Below are 17,591 nucleotides of genomic sequence, written 5' to 3'. Positions count from 1 at the left end.
TAAATTTAACTTATTTCCCAATTTGGATGCCTTTTATTTGTTTATCTTACTTAATTGCTCTGGGTAGCACTTCTATTTCTATGTTGGAAAATATTGAAAATTGGGTATCTTTCACTTGTATCAAATCTTAGAAAATATTCAAAAATATTCAGCTTTCTTCCATTCATCATAATGTTATGTTAACTTTTTATGAGTGGTTTTTATTATGTGGAGGCATGTTCTTTATGTTCCTAATTAGTTCAGCATTTTATCATGCAGAGACATTGAATTTTATCAAGTGGTTTTTGCATCAGTTAAGATGACCAGGAGGTTTTGTCTTTATTCTATTAATGTGGTGTATCAAAGTTTATTGATTTGCAAATATTGGACCATCATTGAATCTCTCCCATGAATCCCACCAGATCATGTTATATAATCTTTTAATGGGCGGTTGGATGTAATTTTCTAGTATTTTTCTTGACAATATGGCTTGTATTTTTATCTTTGTTGTATTCTCATTTGGTTTTGCTTTCAAAGTAATTATGGCTTCATACAGTGTATTTGATAGAATTTCTTATTTTGTATTTTTAAAATAGATTAAGGAAAATTGGTATTAGCTCTTCTTTAAATGTTTGGTAGAATTTTTATCTGTAATTTTGTTTTTAATTATCTTAAGTGTTATAGTCACAGAATTTACAAATGTGTGCTGTTGGCACATATTCTTTACTTTAATCCTGCCATCTAATGAGGTGGCAAAACTCACCACTTCCAATCGCACACACAGTTATTCCACAGTTTTTTGTGTTCTTGAATAGCTGTTTAAATTCTATTCTGAATTATAACTTAGTGTGACTTAGACTTTACTTTTTAATTCTTTATTTTCTAACTTGGTATTTTATTATGCTGACTTTTTAAAATATCGGAATTTATATATCCACTATAAAATGTGAGAAGTATTAAATATCCTTAATATTATACATAAGCCATATTGAAATGCCTTTTAATAAGGAAAAGCTAGTGTTTTAGATATACTAATTCCAATTAAATTGGCATGGTCAACAAAAATGTATAGCAGTCACTGCTTCCTTATCTTCAACCATTGTCTTCAATAGGCGAATGACCAGAAATTTGAAAGTGTGAATTTTGCTCAGTGTTGAGACAGTGGAGGGATTTTCCCCAGTATTAAAACATATTCACATACCCAATTATGTTAACCTAACTACAAAAACTGCTTTCAGATGACAGTCACCATTTTTGTGAAAAGTTGAACATTACTAATAAAGTCCAACCATATCTTTAGAAAGGGAAAACAGTGATAATATTTACTGATCTGGGATTACTACCAATTTTTTACTTTTTAAAAAGATCACATTCATTTAATTACAAACCAATTTTACTTAATTTAGGGCTACCCAGGAAAAATATTCTGTTAGCCATTCATGATTTAAATTCTGGTGTATTATAGCATTTAAATTATGGTCCACACAAAAAGACCAAGAGACATTTCTTTTTTGTAATAAATAAGGTGGTGACTGCTACTCATTACTTACTTTCTTGAGGTAAGCTATTAAGCCTGCCCTTTCTCCCTCCTTCTTAATGCCAGGAAAGATCAATTTTATTCCAGGGATGAACTTTTTGGGTTTTCTGATACTCTATAGTCCCAGGGCAGGACTTTGTTCTAATTGACATCAGTGTAAGAAAATTCGACAGCCTGACCAGCTTCTGATCATGGAGACCTGTCCCCATTTTGTGCTTGTTTCCCTTTTCCATGGAGTGGCACCTTGCCTTGCTCAACATCACGTTTTAATTCACCGTTTCTTCACTAGGGCAAGGAATGTTCCCACTCAGGAGTCAGATGTCCTGTTGGCTCATGCTTCATAGAATTTAGTAGTGAAGCCATCTGGCCCCAGGCTTTCCTTTAGTGGCAGACTTTTTACTACAGGTTAAATATTTTACTTGTTATTGTGTTCACATTTTCTAATTCTTTATGTTTGAGTCTTAGCAAGTATGTATGTCTGAAAATTTATTCATTTCTTCTATATTACTGATAATCATCTCTGATCTTTTGTATTTCGTTGCTGCCATAAATACAACATATAAAATCATCTTTGAGCCAGTTGCATTGGCACATGCCTGTAATCTCAGCAGTTTGGGAAGCTAAGGAAGGAGGATAGAGGGTTCAAAGCTAGCCTCAGCAACTTAGCGAGGTCCTAAGCAACTCATGGAGACCCGGTCTCTAAATAAAATACAACAAAGGGCTGGAGATGTGGCTCAGTGGTTAAGTGTCTCTGGTTCATGATTTTATTTGTTTGAGTGTTCTATTCTTAGTATAGCTAAAGGTTTGTCCATTTTCTTTATCCTTTTGAAAAATTAGATAATTTTATCCTTTTGAAAAATGGTTCTTTGTTTCATCGATCTTTTGTATTATCTTAATTTTCTATTTCATTTATTTTTGCTCTGATCTTTATTATTTCTTCTGCTAATTTTGGGTATAGTTTATTCTTGTTTTTCTAGTTCTTTAAGATACAGTGATAGTTTTTTGATATGAAATCTTCATAGTTTTTGGTATAAGCATTAATTTTTCCAGAATTTCCTCTTAGTTCTGCCTTTGCTATAATCTATAAGTTTTGCATATTGTCTCCATTTTCATTTGTTTCAATTTTTTTTATTTCTCCCTTAATTTTGTGATTTATTAGGTGTTCAAAATTAAATTGTTTAATTTGCATTTATTTATATAGTTTTCAAAATTTGTAATTGGTTTCTAACTATTGCATTTAGTCAGGAAAGATGCTCAATATAATTTCAATTTTTTAAAAATTGTTGAGACTTGTTTTGTATTCTATTATATTGTCTGTCCTAGAGGATGTTCCAGGTGCCAATGAAAAAAATATGTATTCACCTGCTGTTGGATGGAATGTTCTGTAAATGATTCTTTGGTCCATTTTATTTAAGGTGCACTTAACTCTGCATGATCTGTCCATTGCTGATACTATGGGATTGAAATCCATGACTATTAGTGTATTGGAATTTATCTTTCCCTTTAGTTCTGATAATACTTACTTTCTTGTTTTTTAAGAAATAAAATTTTTAATAATTGTATTTTTTAGTGACAAGCAATATTCTTTCATTGAGGAAAACATTTAAAAAATCATAAATAAAAAAATCATTCAAATACCTTGGTCTAGTAGGTATTAAAACTATTCATAACATAATGTTATCTCAGAGGAGTTATACACATGCTTATTTTTATGCTGATGTTTACTCCATGGATTGAATACGGAAGGAACAGTTTTACAATATTCATGCCTGGTATCCAGTTAATCATTGTAAAAGTTCCGATGTGTTTTTTTTTTTTTAATTTTTATTGTTGGTTGTTCAAAACATTACATAGTTCTTAACATATCATATTTCACACTTTGATTCAAGTGGGTTATGAACTCCCATTTTTACCCCGCATACAGATTGCAGAATCACATCAGTTACACATCCACTGTTTTACATATTGCCATACTAGTGTCTATTGTATTCTGCGGCCTTTCCTGTCCTCTAATATCCCCCCTCCCCTCCCATCTTCTCTCTCTACCCCATCTACTGTAATTCATTTCTCCCCCTTGGTTTTTTTTTTTTTCCCCTTTCCCCTCACTTCCTCTTGTATGTAATTTTGTATAACCATGAGGGTCTCCTTCCATTTCCATGCAATATCCCTTCTCTCTCCCTTTCCCTCCCACCTCTCATCCCTGTTTAATGTTAATCTTCTTCTCATGCTCTTCTTCCCTACTCTGTTCTTAGTTGCTCTCCTTATACCAAAGATGACATTTGGCATTTGTTTTTTAGGGATTGGCTAGCTTTACTTAGCATAATCTGCTCTAATGCCATCCATTTCCCTGCAAATTCCATGATTCTGTCATTTTTTAATGCAGAGTAATACTCCATTGTGTATAAATGCCACATTTTTTTTTATCCATTCATCTATTGAAGGGCATCTAGGTTGGTTCCACAATCTAGCTATTGTGAATTGTGCTGCTATGAACATCGATGTAGCTGTGTCCCTGTAGTATGCTCTTTTTAGGTCTTTAGGGAATAGACCGAGAAGGGGAATAGCTCGGTCAAATGGTGGTTCCATTCCCAGCTTTCCAAGAAATCTCCATACTGCTTTCCAAATTGGCAGCACCAATTTGCAGTCCCACCAGCAATGTACAAGTGTACCCTTTTCCCCACATCCTTGCCAGCACTATAATTGTATTTTTGTACAGTATAAATTCATTACATATGATCTGGAACATTCTGAAATTGTAAAATCTTTTGATTTTGTTTGTATTTTTTTCTTACTTTTGGAAAGAGTAATATTTTTTACTTGATAAAACCAATGATTTTCATAATTTTAAGGGAATTTTCTAATTTAAATGCACCTTTAAAATTTTGAAGTAGTGTCAGAACAAAGAGTAGTTACAAAGAGTATAGAGTTCTATTTATATACCACTTGTTTACACCTTACAAATCACCATGATACATGTCATAATCAAGAAAGTAACATCAATGCATTGCTGTTAGGCAAACTCCAATTTTTATTTGAATTTAACTACATTTTCCTTAATGCCCTTTTTTCTGTTCCAGAAATCCATCCAAGATATCATGTTGCATTTAGTTTTATGTCTTTTAGCTTTCATGCAACTGTGATAGATTCCATTTACCTTGTTTTTGATGACTTTGATGATTCTGAGGGATACTGTATAGGTTATTTGGGGATTTCCTTTTAAGTCAAATGTGTGTGATATTTTCCTCATGGCTAGACTGGGGTTTTGAAGTTTGGGGAGAATATCACAGAAATAACTTGCTATTTTCAATATATAGAGTGAACATGCCATCAATATGACTTACATATGATTTGATCTAATGAAATTAGCAATTAAAGAGTTGCATAGTGGAAAAGCACAATACACATATTTGGAAGTGCAAGGATAAATTGGATAGTTTTTTTTTGAGTTGTGTTATTTTATTTTTTATTTAATTTTTTATTTATATGTAAAAATGGAATGCATTACAATTCTTATTACACATAGAGCACATTTTTTTTAATCTCTAGTTGTATACAAAGTATATTCACCAATTTGTGTCTCATACATGTACTTTGGATAATAATGTCCATCATGTTCCACCACCATTTTTAACCCCATGCCCCCTCCCTTCCCCTCCCACCCCTCTGCCCTATCTAAAGTTCATCTATTCCTCCCATGCTCCCTCTCCCTACCCCACTATGAATTAGCATCCTTATATCAGAGAAAACATTCAGCACTTTTTTTTTTTGGGGGGGGGGATTGGCTAACTTCACTTAGCATTATCTTCTCTAACTCCATTCATTTACCTGCAAATTCCATGATGTTATTCTCTTTTATTGCTGAGTAATATTCCATTGTGTATATATACCACATTTTTTTTATCCATTCATCTTTTGAAGGGCATCTAGGTTGGTTCCACAGTTTCGCTATTATGCTGCTATAAACATCGATGTGGTTGTGTTCCTGTACTATGATGTTTTTAAGTCCTTTATTGGGTGCATACATATTTAGCTTGTATGAGGGTTGATGGAAGCATTCTCTTTGCAGACTGGTCTAATGCAGTTCCAGTGATTTAGTCATAGTGCTGGAAGTAGGGGTATAAACTTTCTCTACTACTAGATTTCATCATGGTGGCATCTACTGGGTTTCAAGTCTCAGATGTGGACTTAATTCTCTCTCTGTTCTCCAATTGTGAAGAACCTTTCTCTCTCCTGGGATGCTAAGAGTTGGGATACAGTAATATAGGCAAATCTTTCCTTCCTTTCTTCTTCATTGCAGTTTTTCATTTCATTATAATACTAACAAACAGTCTTTCACTTGATTTTCTTAGCTCTTGTGCATGAATAGTTTCGAATTTGATTTATCTATTGGGTGAGATACATGGAGGATTTTATTCTGCCACCATCTTGTTCCACCCACCTCATTCCTCTTATCTCCTATAGTACACAGACTAGAGCCTCAAATTAATACATAATGTGCATTAAAAACATTATATTTTTTTAAAAATACATATCGTCTCCCAGATGTCAAACACTGCATTACAGGCTATAAAATGCAATTTATGATGATTTTGAACATAAAGTCTCCTGATGTATAATATAAAATTATGACATGTTTTCTCATTTGTAATAGAATATTCACCTTAGTGAAGTTTTTAAAAGTCCCTTTACTTTAGTCAAGTCAACATAAATCTACCTCAAAATGTAAACATTATAAACAAGTGGTTATAAATTCTTGTGCTGACAGCAGTTTTTCTCCTCTATCAAGTTGATTATCAAAATATAAACACAAAATCTAAAATCAATTTAATTTTCTATTTGTTGTAGAAAATGGGTATTAGGAATAGCCTTTCATATATATACACACACACACACACACACACACACACACACATACATACACACACACACATACACATACATGCACACTCTCTGTAATAGGTTCTGAACAAAAGATTAAAGTTAGTAGAATCACAGACTATGAGTTAAAGTCATGGAATGTTGCATCTTGGAGATAATCTAGTCTAGGTGTGAAAAAATGTCATCCTTTCAGCTAAATGTGGTTATACAGCTTTTCTTCAACCCCTACAGTGTTTTGAAACCACATGTAAATGCTTTCAAGACTAATATTTTCTTTAGTTCCCACCATGATTGTTGTTAACCTCATGTTTGCAACTCCATAAACATGGGGGTTTCTTTCTCTTAAGCAACCCAAATCCCTGAAACACAAAGAAATAAACACAGAAGGTTAAGATTTTGCCACAAGTTTGTAGCTAGCTAGCAAGAGAGTTAAGATTGTTATTAATGTCTCATGAACCATAAGAGTTTTTTTATGACATGAATAATAAAGATAATATTGCTTTCTGTTCATTATATTGTGTCATGTAACATTATAACTGCTGTAAGTACATTATTTCATTTATGTCTTTCAACAACTTTGAACTTGATTTTAATATCTTCATCTTATAGAGAAGGAAGCTAAGATTTGAAGGGCAAAGTAGCTTGTATACAATTGCCACTCTGTTTATAATGGCACCTCTCAGCTGCCTCTCCTATTCATTATGTTAATTTGTATAACATTGATTCCCAAACAGTACAGTTTGGTAATCTTTATTCTGTATGCTCAAAGTGTTTAGAAAATTATTTAGGATTATACTTGAAGTTAATGTGTTACATCTCTCTGAAATGTGGGGGCATAAAAGGAAATAATATTTTTAAGTGCTTATTATAGGCAAGTTATATGGGGTAGGTTATTTATACACCATGTAATGTGTTCTAGTAAGCTGATAACATATTTATAATTATCTGGTCTTAGCTAGGAGGTAAAGCACAGTAAAGTAATATAATTTGCTCAAGGTGGCACTGTGAGTAAATAGTAATATTAGAATTTGAACCGAGGTCTTTTGTCTCTAAAACCCTCACTTTTTATGCCAGTGTTTTAAAATACAATTTCAAAATTCTCTGCCTAGTTACTAACTTAAGTACTTGACATTAAAATTAGCTGTGCAAGTACAATATTTATGTTAATATAATGTCAGGCAAATTAATTAAATGGCTGCTTTTTAGAACTTTTATAACTTTTATTATTTGTAGTAATGGTCTTTAGAATTTGGTAGTGTCAACTGCAATGCATAAGGCATATCAATGAAACTATATTTAGAAACTGTAACATTTTTAGAATTATAAGACTCCAAATAATAAAAATATTCCTTTTACAAAAACTGGGATTATTGGGCTCGGGTTGTGGCTCAGAGGTAGAGCACTCATCTGCCATGCGTGAAGCACTGGGTTTGATCCTCAGCACCACATAAAAATAAAATAAAGATATTGTATCCACCTATAACTAAAAAATAAATATTTTTTAAAAATGAAATCATATACTTTCTAACTCAGCTACAGTTTGAAAGGGTATACAAACAACCTTTTTCCTATAAAAATAATTTAACTGAAGTGAAAATTTCTGCTCTGGAAAAGCCTTTTAACACTTATATATTTCAGCGTTATCTGTCAAAGTCAGTATTTCCTGGGAATTTTGGCTTTCATGGTACTATAATTTTGAAAAAAAAAAATTATAAGTGTAATATTTGGAAGATATCTCAACACTTAGAAGTCCAAAACTAAAATTTTTCAAGTATAAATTAATAATAACATATACAATAGTTTCATGCATTCAGTTCCTTATTTGACTGTTATTTACTGAGCACCTGGCATTACTCTAATCAGTGTCAAAACAAAGTGCAAGTTTTCAAGAAGATTAAATTGTAATGGAATATAGGAGACAATAAACTATTAATTCCTTGTTATATAATATGTCAGTTGGTGATGAGTATCATGGAAGACAAGTTATCATAATAAGGATACCAGAGAGCTAGGGATGTAACTCATGTGTGCATGTTGACAGTCAAGGGAGGTGTCCAAGCACAAATAAAATTTGGAAATCCTTCAGTGTGTGTATAATTTTTAAATATAAAGACTAGATAAAATAAACTTAAAAATGGTGTAAGTGGGGAAAAAAAAGTTCAAAGGACTAATTCGGGGTTCTGTAATGCTTAGATATCGGGGAATTAAGGAGGAATAGAAATTAAAGTAGGAGGAGTCAGGAGACTTGCCCAGCATGTGTGGGTTCCTTGATTTGATCCCCAGCCAAGTAGAAAACAAGTAGAAAGAGAATAAGGAAAATAAAAATTGGGAGAAAAGAAAGGAAGAATAAAGTGATCAAGGAAATGCTTTCTGCAGTGGTGACATTCCAACAGAGACTGGCACATAGTTGGAGAGATCAGTGAAAATAATCAGCGGGGAGAGAATTCCAGGCAGAGAGAACAAATAAGCTTAAGGATCTGTGAATATTATAATCAACAAAAAATCTCCTTATAGGTCCTGTAGGGGGCAAAGTTGACAAGGCAAATGAATAATAATGAAGAACCAAGGAGAAAAATTAACTAGGAAAAATGTGTATGGAATAGGTGAAGAATGATGAGGTTGAACTTTAGATAGGATGCTCCCAAAAGATCTCTCCAGAGAGATCTTGAAAATGGTGTATTGAAATAAAGACCTAAAGAACACAAAGATGACAACCATGATTATATGTGGGGGAAAATGTGTTCTGCTTGAAGGAGTCAGCAAGTACAAGGGCCTGAGGCAGAGACAACAGCTGGTATGTTTTCTGAAAATCAAGAAACTCATGTACTAGGCTCGAGTGAGGAAAGGGGAGCAAAGTAGGAAATGACATCAAACAGCCAACACAGATAGAAGGTGTAGGGCCTGGAGGGTATTACAAGTAGCTTTTCTTTTCCTCTGAGTGAAATCAAAAGCCATTTAGGTTATATCATACAACTTAATTTTATAAGAATCAATCTGGTTGCTGTGCTGGAAATAGTCCGAAATGGAATAAAGGAAGAAATACGAAGGCTGGTTAGATGCATATCCTGACAATCAAGTCAGAGATGCCTGTGTGAAGGTTATAGATGTTGAGAGTTGTTGGGTTCTGGATACATTATCAAATAGTATCAACGAAGTTCTCATGAACTGTGTGTGGGGTGTCAGATATATGAGAATCACAGATGAATTTTGAATTTTTCTTAACAATTAGAAGAATGAAATCACTATTTACTCTCATGGAAAATATTCTGTTGAGAATAGTTCTGTAGGTAGAAAAGGGAATTCCATAAGGGTTTGCAATACCTTTGGATACCCAAGCACAAATGTTAAGTAAATTCTGTGTGTGTGTGTGTGTGTGTGTGTACGCATGCATGTGTGCATGTTGACAGTCAAGGGAAACGTCCAGGCACAAATAAAATTTGGAGATCCCTCAGTGTGTGTACAACTTTTAAATATAAAGACTATATAAAATATACTTGGAAATGGTGTAGATGGGGAAAGAAAAAATTAAAAGAACTAATCTGGGGTTCTGTAGTATTTAACTATTGAAGAATTGAGGAGGAATAGAAATTAAAGTAGGAGGAGTCAAATAAAAATTATTTTTAGCAGAAGCAAATAATTGACTATATCAAACAGTGCTTATAAAGTAGAAGAGGACTAGGGATTTTTAATAAATTAACAATGCAGAAATCATTAGATAACTCATAATTGCATTTTTGCCAGTGGTAGGAAGATAACCTTGATTTGAAAAGCTGAAAAGAGAATGGGTTTTGTTGCAGAGTAGAACAATAATGGTATGGTACCTACAAGGGGAAAGAGGTTAAGAAAGATGCATTAATTTCTTCCTTTAAAAAAAAAAACTTTGGAGAAATATCAGTATGTTTGGATGCTATAGATGCACAAGGGAGAGACTGACCTTTGACTAGAGTGTTGATAGTTCATTTATAGTAAAAAGATGGGAGGTATCATGTACTTTGAGGAATCAAGAGCTATTGTGATAGTGTAAAAGGCTGAGGTCCTTGAGGAATAGACTGTGAGATCAAGTTAAATGCAGACAATGTTTTTTTTTTTTGTTTTTTTTTGTTTTTTTTTAAATAAATGACCTTGGAATCAAATCCAGTGGAAGGAGTGAGAATAGACAAGGGGTGATTCAGACTCTGATACGGTTCTATCAACTGTCCTGCCCAAACCAAAAGGTTCTCTGAAGCTAGGAAAGTATGTCAGGTTATCTGGAGTTGTCTCAGGATGGTCATTCAGTGATCCTTCATTGACTGTGTCCTGCCCCAGGAAGCACCCTCTGGGGTGAAGAGCTTCTATTTACAAAAGTAGTTCCTGAAGGGCTGAGGGCCAAAGGCTGTTTGTCATCAGAATCCCCAATAGTGGGTGCAATGAGTCCTTCATTAAACAAGAATGTAGAGCATATTTCAGTGTTATACTAGGTGGTACATGTATAAGTTGTTTTCGGATTACTTCTGTTTTCTCTATGAAATGGGAGGGAAGAATCTGGCAGGAGGTATTGGAAGAAAGTGGTTATAATGTATTGTCCAGAGGATCAAGAGAAAATGGACTCCATAAATGTATCGGGGTTACCAGATAGCACAAAGGGACTTTCTGAGCCTCATAGTCATGAATTTAGAATCAAACTGTCCATCATTGTTGATGTTTTTCTCCATCCATATTCACTTGCACAAATGAAAGCAGAATACACATATAGTCCAATTTAACCAAGGCTAAAGTTGTGCTGGAGGAAAAAGTGTTAAGTGAGATAAGGAGCCAGGGTTGTAGGCAAGGAAGTAATTATTTAAGAATTACAATTAGAAAATAGCTGAAGAGGGTAGTTAGGCTCAAAAGCATGAGAGATAATCAACAAGATCTATGAGTTACAGGAGTTGTACCAAATAACTTGCTGGGTTTTTATTTTTCTTCAGTACTGGGCATTGAATTCAGGGTCTCTTGAGCTCGAAACTACATTCCCCAGCCCATTTTTAAAATATTTTGAGACAGCATCTTGCTAAGTTGCCCAGACTGGTCTCGAACTTGAGATCCTCCTGTTCTAAGCTCCTAAATGAGATTACAAGCATGCACCACCACATACAGCAAGCTTGTATTTACTAAATAACACCCTTTTCTCCTTTTCTATGGGTCAATGATACTCAAATCTCTGTACATGCTTAAGTATTTGTATGATACATTTTGCAGTGCTTACCTTCAAACTTTTGTAAGACTTAATGAATAACACTAATGTTAATTTGAAAAAAAAAAGTCATTGTTTGGAAAAAAAGTGAATTTAAAAGTAAATAAATAGGGATTATTTATGCACTTATTTGTAAAGAAGAAGAAATTTTATCAAAAGAGGTTTAGGACCTCTGCCAACACTCACAGTCTATCTTCATATTAAGTAAACACATTTACATACACTCCTGCATTTGAGATGATTTTATCACATATTCATTATTGAAGTAGATTTTTTAATGAACAAAGTACCAAAGAAAAGACCTAGGATCAGAAAGATTTTGATCACAATCTTTGGACAATTTTTCTTTTTACAAAAGCAATTACAATTTGATGTTTAACTTACAATGTGCTTAAAGTGTTACTGTCAAGGCAAACATCATCTGGTTTGCTTTGGTTTCTCTGTATATATTCAGTGAACCATTGGTGAATAATTCACGTCTGATAATATGTAAGTGAAAATAGCAAGTCATTTCAAAAGATTACTCATCTGACCTGTTATATATAACCAAGGGAAAAATGAGACTGAAGAAAGTTCCATTACAACTTGTCATTACCTCTTGTAGATTTACCTTACCACATCCCAGTTACATCTTAATTCAATTCTTACCTTCATATAAAAGATTTCATTTTAGATACCTATAATTAGCCTAGCTGATATTCTTGAGAGACAAGTTTTATTAAATAATTAACATTTTTAAGGGTGATATCATGTCCATTTACAGATGACTTACAACAAATATTTAAAAGAATTGTAAGATTATTTAATGTGGGATAATAGAAAATGTACAAAGAAATAATTTTATTTCTAAACTAAGAATGTCAGAATAACTTGGGGGCGGGGGGCAAAATAACAATAACAGAAAAAAATCTTGCATGTTCTAAAACTGAACTAGTTATCTAGAAGGCTGAAATCCTTCCTGGCCAGGAGATTTTTATTCTTAGTATTCATCCTTAGTGAATTTCAGTGTCCCCTTCAATAAATGGGTATAATAATACCTGTCTGTCTTGCTGATAAATTGATCATATGTTCAAAATTGCCAATAAAAATCACAAAGCTTCATATTTCCAAGATTTTCAGTCTAGGTACAATTCAACAAATGTTTTTACTTTAGAAACTATTATTAAGGATCTTTCTTGTTATAGAATGAGTTCTGACCATCTTCACATGCACACAAATGACTATAGACTAGAAAGTGCTAATTTAGTTCTTTCTCAGTATAAATGTAAGAATTATGTTTTCTCTATCAGTCACTATTTTCCCACCTTTTTGTTTTTCATCTGTTAGAACTGTTTCTTAAAAAGATACTCTTATGAAGATTATTTCTAATTCCTAAAACCAACTTGGTCTAACTTCCAAATGCTTGAACTGCTTTCATCCTAATGTTTTTAAAATTTGGAATCAATCACATTATATTTGATTTGCCAATTCACTAATTTACAAAACTGCATGCACAAAGCTTTTCAAATAAGTTTGCTTTTCAAATAAAATTTAGTAATCTTTAGGATTGGGGATGTTGTTCAGTGGTAAAGTGTTTGCCTAAAATGTGTGACTGTGTGATCTCCACACTGAAGAAGGAGAGAAAAAAAACAATTTAAATTTAAAAAATGAAATTTTAAACAGGATTATTTAAATTTCAAGGTGCCTCTCATAGTGTAGACAGTAGCTATTACAATTATTTTCTTTATTTCCCACCCCTTTTCCCTTTTTTAACATTGTCAAATTTTAATATTTCTGAATGAAGTCTAACCAATTTGTATTTCATAGTATTTGCATGTATGCAAAAAAGAAAAAAAAATCTGTCAATGACCCAAATAATCTTGATGATAATCAACAGCAGCAACAAATAGAACTGATGAAAAACCTCAATATGCATTCATTTTGGAAGTGAGGCAGCAAATATCAAGTCAATATTAGGAAAAGTGTCAGTTGTAGAAATCATACAAGTTAAAGTTCCAAGCGCCAAGCTCACTTCCTCAATCCTATAGGTGTTAGTGATTAAGCTAAATAGAACTCAAGTTCCTGGTATTAGTTTAATGTGATTTTCCATTTTCAGTGTTTTATTTTTTGTAAAAATTCAAACTCAATCTTGTGAAGAAGTTTAGAGTTTCCACTAAATTATATGTGTATTTACAGCGCTTTTAAAGTAGAGGATGAGATGCTAAGGCCTGGAGCATTGGCAGTGAAAGCTCATTAGCACCCCCTACAGGATAACCGTGTAGCCAAACACAAGTCAAAATGAGCCCCCACCTTCCCATTCCTCCATCTAACTAACTCCTATAACCTACATTATCACTCATTCAGAACAGATTTAAGATTAGGAAATACAAGTCGTCCAGGACACACATGAACCATATCACTCCTGACTACATGACATTTCCCTCTTGCTTTGACTTTTCCTTTCACTCCTCCACAGTAACTGAACCAACTTGTATTTAACATGTGTAAGATCCCAAGACCAAGGTCCCGGATTTCTTATGCAATTTCCTTCTTGCCAGTTTTCTGCACTGTATTTCTAATACTTTTCAATTATTGTTTATAGGTAATGATTTTTGTACGGATATGTATGTGTGTCTAAGTGAAACACTATACCTCTTTAAGGAATCTCATGATGAAGACCCTTCATAAGGGGATTGTGAAGTTGCTCCCCCTAGTGTTATTTTTATAAAGTCTTGCAAGGGAAATACCTTTTAGAGTGTAATATCAGATAAAATTGTGCTGCTCCTGAATTACCAGAAAGTTTTCATCTTACAATAATCATGAATCCTAATACTATAGATAGCATTACCTTTGTTTTGAATTCTCCTAAGATTAAATTTGTGAACCAGGTATGGTGGCATGTGCCTATAGTTTCAGCCATCAGGCAGCAAGAAACTCAACAGGCAGCATGGGCTTAGCAAGATTCAGTCTAATAAATAAATAAATAAATAAATAAATAAATAAATAAATAGCTTAAGGAAGGAAATAGTAACAAAAATAAGTCAGGAAGAGAGATAGAAGGGAGGGAGAAAGAGGAAATTTAAAAAAAAGAGAAGAAGGGAAAAACTACAGAATGTGAGTTGGTGTGCATGTGTTTGGAGCTCATTTGTAGAGGGTATGTATTGGTCACTTGTGGCTATAGTTGTGACAAGCTGAAGCTATGATTGTGTGGGATCATACATCTATTTGGTGACTCATACTCCTCTGAGCTACAGATAGTGGATCCAAGTGAGTATAATTAATTCATACATCTTTCCTTTACACTTTTTCTGTATCACTAGGACCTAGCATATTTTTCAGGGTGCAGTATTCATTGAATAAGGATTTGTTAAATAAGTTGTGATCTGTCTCATATCTGGCTAATATGGCTAAAAACATACATTTGAATCTATAATCTGTCATCTAAGGCCTCAGTCACATCATTCATTGCTTAAGTCTTTTAGTTTGCATGTTTTTTCTAGGATGAAAAGGTGCAATAATTCTGTGAGCTAAAGCTCTATTTACAGCTCCCTATTAAACCCTTGCATGCATTTCCTACCTAGGAAGGAAAGGTCAGATCAAAGGCAAGACTTGAAGAGCTCTGACTCTTGATCACAAACTCTCCTGTTGTTTCTCTATTAGTCATATGCTTTATAATAATCCCAGAGTTTTATTTCAGTAAAAATTCAAATCAGAATTTTACGATTATTCTTGTTTTGGAATGTGTACTTTTACTCATTTTCCCCCCTGCCTTAAAGTTCCCAAATATAAAACACGAACACATATTTTTAGCCTTGTGTAAATTGTAATAAAAAGACTGCATTCAAAAACTTATTCTTGTTTTCATTTCTCTGATACATAAAATATATATCTACTAAGAAGATATTACAAGCATCCAAACTTCATGTATACCTAGGCTGCTTTCTATTTCCTCTGAAAAGCACATCGAAAGAGGCTTTCTATTCACAATGAGATATAAACAAGTAGCTGAGTTTTCCCGTATTTAATCAAGCCACCATGCCCACACCAACCAGGAATTTTTTCACATAAAAATTATGCCTTAGGTTAACTACAATCTTACCAGGCATGAAAACCACTTATACATTATAGAAAAAGAATGTCACTTTTTTTCCCTAGTAAGTAGTTAATAACTCTTCATAAAAGTATTAACTTCTTTGTATTATTCCTGTGTGGCTTTATGTAAGCAAAAAGTTCTGTTCGCAATTGAAAAATATTCATTTATTTTGAAATTGTGGGTGCAATAATTCCTAGGAAATAATGACCCAGAAACAATCCTATGAGACAGTCTTTAATTGTACTTGTATTGACTGTTAATACAAAATAAAGCAATTATAGTTGAATGTGACCTTTTGGATAACTTAGATCTCAAAACATAATTCAGATCATAATTATTCTACAATTGTTTCTTTTTCTGTGTGTTCGATGTTTAGGCCTTGCCTGTACTTCAGTTTCTCAAAACTGGACATTACTTTAGGACTGTTTCCTATTAAAATATTTTTAAATACAGTAGATTGGTTTGATGTCATAATACATACACTACATGAATGTATTAGTAATTGTATTGGAATACATATATATTTTGAGAAACCAGTTAAGTTCAGTTAAAATAAATTAATATCCAAGTCTTCTCCCAAGATTTATAAATTCAATGAGGAACAAAAAAGAAAAAACAGATAATCCCTGAAGAGATATTAAAGTCCTGTAACACTCATTGCCTAATTATATGATTCTGTGTTATAATTCTAGGAGTGAGTGAAAGAAAGTCAAACTGGAAAACTTGTCATGCTTTATCTTCATATTGAAATCATTTTCTGGAAAAAAATACAGTCTCTATCCCAAAGAATCAATGCATATGAGCTTAAAGCCATGAGTCATATATATTTGTTTGCTTCAGAAACAAACTCATGAAACTCCATATTTGGAGCTTCCCTATTATGAAGCTCAAAAATAGGCAACAATGTGATTTGGTAATAGAGATCATAGGAGTAATTCCAGTGGGGCATATACATGTAAAAATGAATTAGTTTGATGCTTACTACAAAAGTTAATGTGGGTCTGAGGCTATAGTTGTGGTGGAGTGCTTGCCAAGCATGTGTGAGGCACTGGGTTTGATCCTCAGCTCCACATAAAAAATATATAAATGAATAAGATAAAGGTATTGTGTCCATCTATAACTAAAAAAAATTTAAAGAAAGTTAATTTGTATATTTTTAAATAAGGCTATTTTTCCCCAACAAAAGTAGAACTAGGATTTTTCTTTGCTTTGTCTTGCTTCTTTGTAAAGCACATACCTATTTTCCATAAATTGTAGAATTTTATACAAAATCCTAAAACTTTCTCAAACAATGAATACCTTTCTAAGTAGTTATTTGGCATCTTGTATTCACTCTTGATGAATTTAAGATCTGATTATAAATTCAACAAATAAGTCAATTGTTGCCCCTTTCTTAGAAAAAAAATTGTAGAAGGTTTCTATTAGACTATTTAATGCTAGTGATTTATCTTCTTCATATCCATCAAATATAATTTCTTGATTAATTTTATGGTTTATCAGGTTAATAAACATTAAATTGAGACTCTAACTTACATTGCTGCAAAATAGTATTTTAACAGGGAATGATTAAATGATTTTTAAAAGTCTCTTATACAATTTATGTATAATGGGAGGAATGGCAGAACATTTTCAAGAAGCATTTCTCACCATGGAAACCTGATTTTAGAGACTTAGAATTCTGGAGAATGTTTATTTATAGAAATTTGAACTCCACAATTTGCAAAACACTATTCTAAAATTCATGCATTTGATTGAAGTAGATCAAGAGAAGGAAAAAGATACACATTATGAGTTATGATTAGATTAGCAAGTAATAATATATCATCCCCTATGAGGCACTTTATTTTTAGGAAGTTCTTTCCAAATTATGCAAATGCAGCATAGTACAAAGGCAGGTAACTGAACCCAGTGCT

General features: G+C 32.9%; 1 protein-coding gene across 1 annotated transcript in view; it reads left to right on the top strand.

The window, feature by feature from the left end:
- Cntn5 (contactin 5) overlaps positions 1 to 17,591 on the top strand; it is a 1,225,793-nt gene that overhangs the window by 787,309 nt on the left and 420,893 nt on the right. The gene's annotated exons all lie outside the window — the stretch shown is intronic.

The sequence above is a fragment of the Marmota marmota genome, unplaced genomic scaffold, assembly GCF_001458135.2.
Source record: "Marmota marmota marmota unplaced genomic scaffold, marMar, whole genome shotgun sequence".
NCBI classification, from domain to species: Eukaryota; Metazoa; Chordata; class Mammalia; order Rodentia; family Sciuridae; genus Marmota; species Marmota marmota.
The sequence above is the reverse complement of the archived record's forward strand: the minus strand, read 5'-3'. Positions and strand labels throughout refer to the sequence as shown.